Raw genomic sequence first — 8,797 nt, 5'->3', positions numbered from 1 at the left:
ACATCATTTTAAATCATTCACGCACAAAAGAGAAACTGTGCTTAGATCAGAATGTTGGACAGAAAGGTGAAGCTGTATATTCTGGCAGCAATGCAATGAGAAGCAAGATCCTGTTATTGTATACTGTAAAGTGGCCAAAAGGGTATGTATATATTCAAAATTACTGTAGGGCAAAGCATTCACACCTAGGGTACTTCAAGGGTGCCAGAGGTTGTGGATAAGATAGAGACAGAAAAGGCTTTTGATGATGAGAATCACTGACAGGCAGGCACTTGTATTTTACTTGAGTATCTTCAGTTTCTGCTACTTTATACTTCAACTCCACTACAATTCAGAGGTAAATATCGTACTCTTTTAGCCACTACATTCATTTAATAAATCTCGTGACTAGTTACTTTGCAGATTGAGACACATTATACAAAATCTAATTGAACAAATAAATTATGATATATTATTATAGTCTAAAATAAGATGAGACTATCTTGACCCATAGGGGGAAATTCAGAAGCTACCCAGCAGAGTATAAAGAAATTAATATCGGCCCCACCCTAACCAACTTAAATATTAAAGTGATGTAAACAATACTGCATCAGTAATTATAATCAAATAATATATATTATTCTGAAATGGGACATTGAGAACTTTTACTGTTGGTACTTGTGATATTTTGATGCTGATACTTTTGTAGGTTTCCCAAAGTAAAAGAGTATTTCTACATTGTGGGATTACTACCGTTACTAAAGTAAAAGAATTGAGTATTTCTTCCACCACTGGTCACACACATGGAAGTTTAAGGGCTGAGAAGAGTTTCAGATCTGGGTGTATGCTTCTGTTTCTTTTGTGTGGTAATTAGCCAAGTTTCCTTGAAATAGTTTTATTTTGAATATTTCTGTTTTTGTTTTGAGACATCAGTCATATGTCTGTGAAACTGTATTTTCCTTTATCCTGCATTTTCGGCCAAAGGAAATCTGTGTTCTGCTGGCCTTACAGAAAAAAAAACATGTAATTTTGGCTTACACTCACCATCCTTTCCACGGAAATTATATTGTAATCATATCTTCCTGCAGAGAGATAAACAAATCAGCAAAGGACAAATAAAGTTTCATAAACCTACAGCATTGTTTTAATGTATACTGTTTTTCTGTTTCATGCTCAGAATATATGGCATTGCCTTTAACATGCCCTCTACTCTAAGGCCCCATCTGTAGTTGCCATGGTGATGGAGCTCCTGCCTAACATGTCTCAGAATAATTAAGTGACTTCTGATGATCCCTCCTGGGCTGTGTATCTGTTATAGTCATATCAGTAGCCTGTCTCCCTCTATTTACGCACACATGGAGCACCACAGTACATCTGAATGTGCTAAGATTGTATTTGATTGTGCATTTGTATATATTTTAAGTATACTGTGTTTGTCTGTGACCCAACTGAGGACTGACTAGGCAGATGTTTTACCTGCCTTCACATATACTGCACTGTGTATGCAAAACGTCCATATTTGTGTGCGCAGAATCACAGACATAGTTAATGATGGTCGGCTAGGCAGACTTTATACATGGATGTGTATGTGTTCCTGTGTCCCAGGGGAGCCATGCAGTGTGACTGTTCTCACGGGATGGGGTGTCTCTGAGCACCTATCCCAGGGACATCTCCAGCACAAGGGAAGGCTTAGACTGTCTGACCCCTCTGTCTGACCTCTGCCTGGTCCTCCATTGGGCCCCACAAGCCCTGCCTCCGCTGGCGTCTATCTGTGCAAGCCCCCTCGGCAAGATTCTTTCAGGTCTAGTTTATAAAGAAGCAGTGGGAGACAATATGTTACACATACACCAACTTCTGAAAGAGTGCACTTTCAGTTGAGCAATACAGTAAAGCCATCCGGATAGTCGAAAACCAATCAAACTGGGTGTAGTCTCAGGTATTTGCTGAATGGGGCTCTGCGTACGAAAACCTGTAAAGTCATAATGACTAAAGGTGTGTCAAATTAATGCTGTCCATGCCCAATAGATTGCAATTTCCTCAAAACAAGAAGACACAAAAACTTAAAACCGGTGAAAGGCTATTGAAGTAAGATAACCAGAATATATGTGGCCTTAAATCAGTCACATTGTTAACAATTTGTGAGAGAACTGTTTACAAACATTTAGACTGAAATGTCTCGACAACAACATTGATTGGATTGTCTGGAAACTCTGTATTCATGGTTCCCAGAAGATGTATCCTAATGACTGTGGTGAACCCCTGACTTTGATTATAGTGGCACCATGAGTTTCACATTTGCAGTTTTTAGGAGGGAAAGGTCTCAACAACTATTGGACAGATCGCCCTTAAAGTTGGTTCAGACGTTCATGTACCCCGCATGAGTTGTAATAACTTTGGTGATCCCTTAATATTTTTATCTGGCACCATCATTAGGTCAAAAATTCAATTGTATGATACTTTTATTATTTATGGATAAAAATAATAGTTACAAAACCATTCCCATCAGTTTCAGCTGTACTTTGGTTAGCTGAAAAAAAGTATGGTTATAGATTGTGCCCTTGTTTGCTGGCCGGGAGAAGGTTAATATCTAATATTTTTGGTTGAATTGACAGTTTACTGCAGACTGAATGACCCAAGTTCATGACCTGTACAGTAGCTGCATTAAGTTCCTACTGCATCAACTTATGGTTCCTTGTAGGCCAGGCCACTGTTTGATTAGGTGGCAGTTTGCTGTATAAGACAGGCCTAGAAAAGCAAAAGAGGAGGATTAAAGCAGTAAGAAACTGGGGCAGAAAAAGAAAATAATGCAGACACAGTGACTACTTGCAAGGTGGCTATTAAATCTGAAGGATAGTACTGTGAGGAGTTTACGTCTGAGTCTACGTCTCAGATCAGGCAGAAACACATTTGCCAGGTGACAGTAGGAAAGTGTGTCAGTGGGAGCAGGAGTAGTTTATCCAAGTGACACGGCAGCACTGGACTTCATCCAATTTACTATTGCAGCTAACAGCTTGGGCCAACAGGCATTATCAGCTACAGTAAGGGGATTAGGGTGCCATGTGGACTCATGCTCTGAGAGGGAGACGAGGGAAGGAGAGGCAGTGAGGGGAGAGAAGAGGTGAAATGTATGGCGGAGAAACACCGGTGTATCTGGAGTTTCAGGGAGTAGAGATTAAGATTTTTTTTTTTTAATTTTACACACTACAATCACTGTTGTCTACACTACTATTAAACTCTAGACAACAGTGACAGTCAAAAACAAGCCCAAGCTAATTCCAGCTTTCAGTTTATTGCTGGGAAAATGATAGCTAGTGTTTATGTAGCGTGTCAGTATAAAGACCTCCAACTGTGTCTTCATTTAGAGCAGAATCCTTTAATAGCTCTGACGACTGATATCATATTCAACTGACTCATCAGTTGCTATCATAAGTTTATAGCCTTCCATCTTCAATACTGAAGGACTAAGATGGCGGTGGTATTTATGAAAAAGGTATCTGTGGATGTACTGAGAGATTTAAGAGGATATAAGCAAGAAAGAGAAAATATTCCAATTATTAGGGATACAGGGGCAGGAGAAGGGCAGATAATCAACAATAAAACCTGACTTTCCTGACCCTGGCTTACCCTTTTCAATGCAACAGAACCGAATCGAGCAGAATTGATTTTCAAGGTAATGTAATCAGCGCACCTGGGGGAATCCATGGTTGTTATGGCAACAGAGAACCTCTTCCCTGCAATCAGCAGTTCTCCCATGACATGGTAGTGACATCATCATCACCATGGCAGCTGTGACATTTTACCTCAGGGTCAGCCACCTCCTCTGTACAAGGAAAGCTGGGAATTATTTTTACACACACACACACACACACACACACACACACACACACACACACACACACACACACACACACACACACACACACACACACACACACACACACACACAAGCAAATAAAAGGGATTAGTTATCAGTGAGAAATAAAAAGTCATATAGTTACATGGCCACTATCTAAATAGATATCTATATTTTTGAAAAACATATTCATATATAAAATGGTGTAATTGTCCAAATACCTGTATACCTAACTATATATATACATACACTCCTAAGAATGTGAAGAACAAAGTAATAAAAACCAAAAAGTAAGTTTCCTACTTTTAAAGTTCATGACATAAAAAGTAACATTGCATTAACATTTGAAGAAAGGCTCATTATTAATGTCTGTTTATTGGGTTGGAATTTACTTTTTTTTTTTTTTTCGCTTTTCAGTGTTTCCATTTGTGGAGTTCTGGTACAATAATTTTGTCAAGGCCATGTGAAAGACACCAGCCAAGCCAAACAAAGCAGCAGTAACCCTTGTGAGAGGAATAATAAACAGGGTGGTCACACCTCAAACTCTCTCCCAGATCTTGTGTAAACTTTTACACATGCAGCTGAGTGACCACTGCTCTGTACAGGACCAGTTACAGCCAGTCAGTTCTTGTGTAAACAGGGCTATGATTATACACATTACATGCTCACATACCTACAAACAGGCATATACATGCATAGCGACCATACAACATACATGAGCTGGCACACAAATACTCTACATATGTAAATACAGTGCATATACAGTTACATGTACATGCAGTTACAAAATGAACTCTGTGATGTCGGGAGATATGTTCCTTTTTTATGGTTTGTAATGTCTTGAATTACCTGTCCACTGCCTCCATAAAACTGGGTCACGTTGTTAATTTATTGTATTTCTAAAATGAACACAGCTTTCCTCAAGTTACTTGAACCCCACTTGTAAGTTAAAATATCTAAAATTACACGAGTAATAGTAAACATTAATTTTCCCATGTATTCTTCATGGTGTTCAATAAATAGCTGAGGATGGCGGTCTGTTTCACCTCATTCCTTCTGCGGTGTTGTCCTTGAAGTCATATCACATTTCATATCGAGAAATGACGGTTGACAAGTTACAGGAGCACTGGACACCATTCAAAATTGTGCGCACATTCTGTGTGTTCTGAAGGGCCCCCAAAACACTATGCATGACATGCTGGTGCATGTGCACTCTGAATGTGAAGACGGCAGAGAAATACTGGATGCGTCTACAATTTCCGAGATATTCCAGTATTTTAATGCAACTCTAACAAAGAGTCAACAATAGGTTGTTACTCTTGAGTGTTTTATCTCAAATGACATACTCTCATACTGAGAGAGGGCACACAACCTCCATGAGAAACTTTACAATCGCCTCTTTCCCCTCAGTTATTTTTTGTTCTTCGGGCCCAGTCGTTATCTAGACAAAGAAAAGCTAGTGAATGGGAACTGAGTAGGAGGTAGAAAACGAGAGATAGAGAGAGGGTGGTCTGGTGAAGAGAGAAAATTCCGAGCCCGTCCACGCAATACAGTATCATATGACTTCGAAAGCAGGACTGCGGGTAAAAGGAGTTGTGAAATGGGGGAGGCGTGGTGAGAAGGGCGTGTTGATCTCAGCAAATCAGAGCCCTCACTCGCCCCTGCTGGTCTGTGCTGCCAAGGCTTGAATGTTCTCTGCGGATGCCCTGTGGGAAGATTGTGATCTGCATGTGTTTTTAGTCTGTTTTTAGTCTGCCTGCCCTCCCAACCATCATATCTCGCTCGCATACATCTAGCTGCTCTCTGACATTAGCTCAGCCCCCTGTGAACTTCTAGCCGATGGTTAGAGATACTCTCGCACCTACATTTGTTGTTATAGAAGCAACCATCTCTCTATGTTAGCGCTTGGTTTAAAGACCAAGACACAGAACTTTCTGTTAAAGCCCTAAGACATAAATAAAAATGTGTTCAGAAGAAAGCCAGACATTTTTGATTAAAATTATGATATATATCACATGACATACCAGGACAAAATGTTTTAGAGTTGTCACAATAGTGGACTATAACTGGCTGAAAAGACTAGCTTCTCTAAATCAAATTTAAAAAGCCTGAGATGTTCCAGGATGTGACAGTACCAATTTCACAAAGTGGTGTGACAGACAGCAACAAAGTGTGGACTCTGTCTCTCTTTTTTTTCTCTTTGTCTGTAATTCTCTGTTTGTGAAGAATGTTTCTCCGGAGCTTCTCCTCCTGCAATCTGGCATGGCACGGATCACAATACCCAAGATGGCATCGATGCACCGTCACAAGTATGACTCACCGGAGCGAGAAGAGAATGACGGTGTCACTTGATCTTCCATTTGAATACATCTGCATTGCCACACCTGACTTGGCTGGATTATAGCAAGAATGAAAACAAAAAGCACTGAAGTCTTGGTATAAGATTTTATCGTGTATATGAGTCTACACGGTAAAGCAGTGAACTTGCACTGAGGAAAACAAGACCCAGCAGATTGCTCTCCTCCTCGCGGTGTGTTATTGATTGATCTCAGACTAATGCAGCTAATTTATTCAAGTACACAAATAAAGACAGTGACGCAAGCACATACCTGCACATTTACTGCAATGTATTGTGGCCGGTCCCTTGAGGCAGTGGCAGGGTGTGTTATGACCTCCAGTAGGTAACTCACTCTACCTTTTACAGATAGAAAGTATGCAGAAGGATCAAATGACTAACCTTGATGAAAGGAAGGGGAAAGGAGGAGCAAGTTCTAGTTATTTTTATCAGGTGAAGAAAGCATCCAAGAGGAGGAGGATTTTCTGTAAATATGAAAATAATATAAAGGTTAACACATAGTATTGTATTTCTCATTGCTTCTCTGTGTGTAAGCTTATACGGTGTTGGCTGCCAATATCTACTTGATTGAACAGACAACAGATACTAACTAAAATAAATTACCTATGAGTACAAAACACTCTGTCAGCATTCTACAGTGCACATATTCCCTGAACCGAATTTCAGAGGAAAATTATGTTGTGACGGAAGGGGAAGAAGAGGAGGAGCAGTGCAGGGTTAAACATTTAAGGCTAAACCATGTGGGACACAAAAACAACTTTCCAACACATGGAGCGGTTTAAACATGTTTCTCTTAAATGTATCACTTGTGCAAAAGTAGACCGTGTGTGAATAATTAAGTCAAAATGCACGTTCGTGTGTGTGAACGGGGTGTGGGGGGGGTGTCTGCGAAAGAAAATGTGTAGGGGTGTGTGAGGACAATAAAAAAAGATGCACAGCTATATGATGCTTTAAAAATGTACTCGCAATATTGCTGCAGGCGTTGAACTCCAACTAATAAATAAATGAATAATTAAAGGCCAAAGTGGTGCAACTGGAAGAAACAGCATAATCTGGTTACAGATTACACATTTAGGCATTTGTGCTCTATAGGAGGAAAGTATAACTATAATAATAACCACTTGTCCCTTTGCTGGCAGGGCTAAAGAAACGCACAACTAAAGTTCAAGAATTTGATCAGACCCTTTACTAGAGGCTGTTTGAGGTACAGCTTAGACTAGATGCTCCCGTTCAGCAGACTGAAAGCTCAGGACCATATGAGCACACTATGGGCATTGGTTGTAAACTCAGAAGCTTGACCGATGATGGACAGGGAGTTTTCTTCTATGACTTAGAGCAGTGCCAGTAATCACCATCACCGCAGATCACTGTGCATCACTGTGTCTAGTAAAGTGCCCTCTACATTACTTCTTTTAGGCAAAAAATACTAGGTAATGAGCAGCACACAAGTGTTGAAAGGAAAAGGAAAGCAAGTAATTATGGTAATGAAATTGTTTACATTCAGAATAGAAGTCCGTCTACGCATGAAGTCAGTTTGGTAATCAAAGGCAGGCTGTAATAGACACAGGAGGACAGTTGTAGACAGGTCATGTGAGTCTGATTACACAGTGTAAATCTTTAAATAATTTCAGTGGGCCCCTTCCAAACACATCAGGCTCTGCAAGATCAGACGGGGTTCAGGGGCCTTCCCGTCACTACTGGACATGCATGTGCATTGCGTGTGTGCGGCCTGTGTTTTTATAGGTGGGGCCTACTCCAGAAAAACTCTCTCAGCTCTCCTGCCCCTGCGCTTTTAGCTATTGAAGTTGTCTTTTCTCACAGAGTAATGCACTATTTCCCAGCGATTCTTCCAGCCATTCAAACAGCCCGGGGAAACAAAGAACAAGCTTGAGATAACAAACTATGCACTGAGAGGACAGCTTTCTGCCAGCCAGAGTTCTGGTCCTGTGGGCATCCTTTGGTGCTAAAGGTTCTTTTCCCACAAAATTTCTACCAGTGGGACCCTGTTTTAAAAGGGCTTGGATTGTTGTGTGAGTGTAAGCTAACACCAGGCTTTCTTGGACCCCTACAAACACATTTTAAGGTATCTCACTGTAGGTCTCAGTATGCCAGACAATAAGAGTCTGTCTCTCATTACAGTTTGTCTTACATCTTGCCAAAAACTGCAGGGTGGAGGCCAGAAAACCAACATGTCTAGAACACTGGAAACCATCTATTTGACTGTTTCCATCTCAATCTTTCACTCTTGCTCATCACTTTCAGTCTAATTTTTTTTTTTTTATAAGTGTGTCCTTATTTTCCTCTACCTCTGCTCAGCAGCTGATGCAACTCAGTTTATCGCCACTGTAATAAAAGGTTGTAGTCTGGGAAAATATTGGTGTGGAAAATATTCCAGTAGGACATTCAATCTGAATACACAACACCCCTATTAAAGTGATTCATTTAAAACAGTGAATTTGCTGGATAAAATAACTCAAATTCAATTTCTTAGAGAAACATGAAGACTTGAAACATTTTGTTAATTCTAAAATGTAGCTTTCACATTGACTGTACTTTTATTTTAGAGTTCATTTCCCTCACGTCAGTAGTTTTCTAAATTCTCATTTATA

Source organism: Xiphias gladius, chromosome 7 (genome assembly GCF_016859285.1).
Source record: "Xiphias gladius isolate SHS-SW01 ecotype Sanya breed wild chromosome 7, ASM1685928v1, whole genome shotgun sequence".
Taxonomy (NCBI): Eukaryota; Metazoa; Chordata; class Actinopteri; order Istiophoriformes; family Xiphiidae; genus Xiphias; species Xiphias gladius.
The sequence above is the reverse complement of the archived record's forward strand: the minus strand, read 5'-3'. Positions refer to the sequence as shown.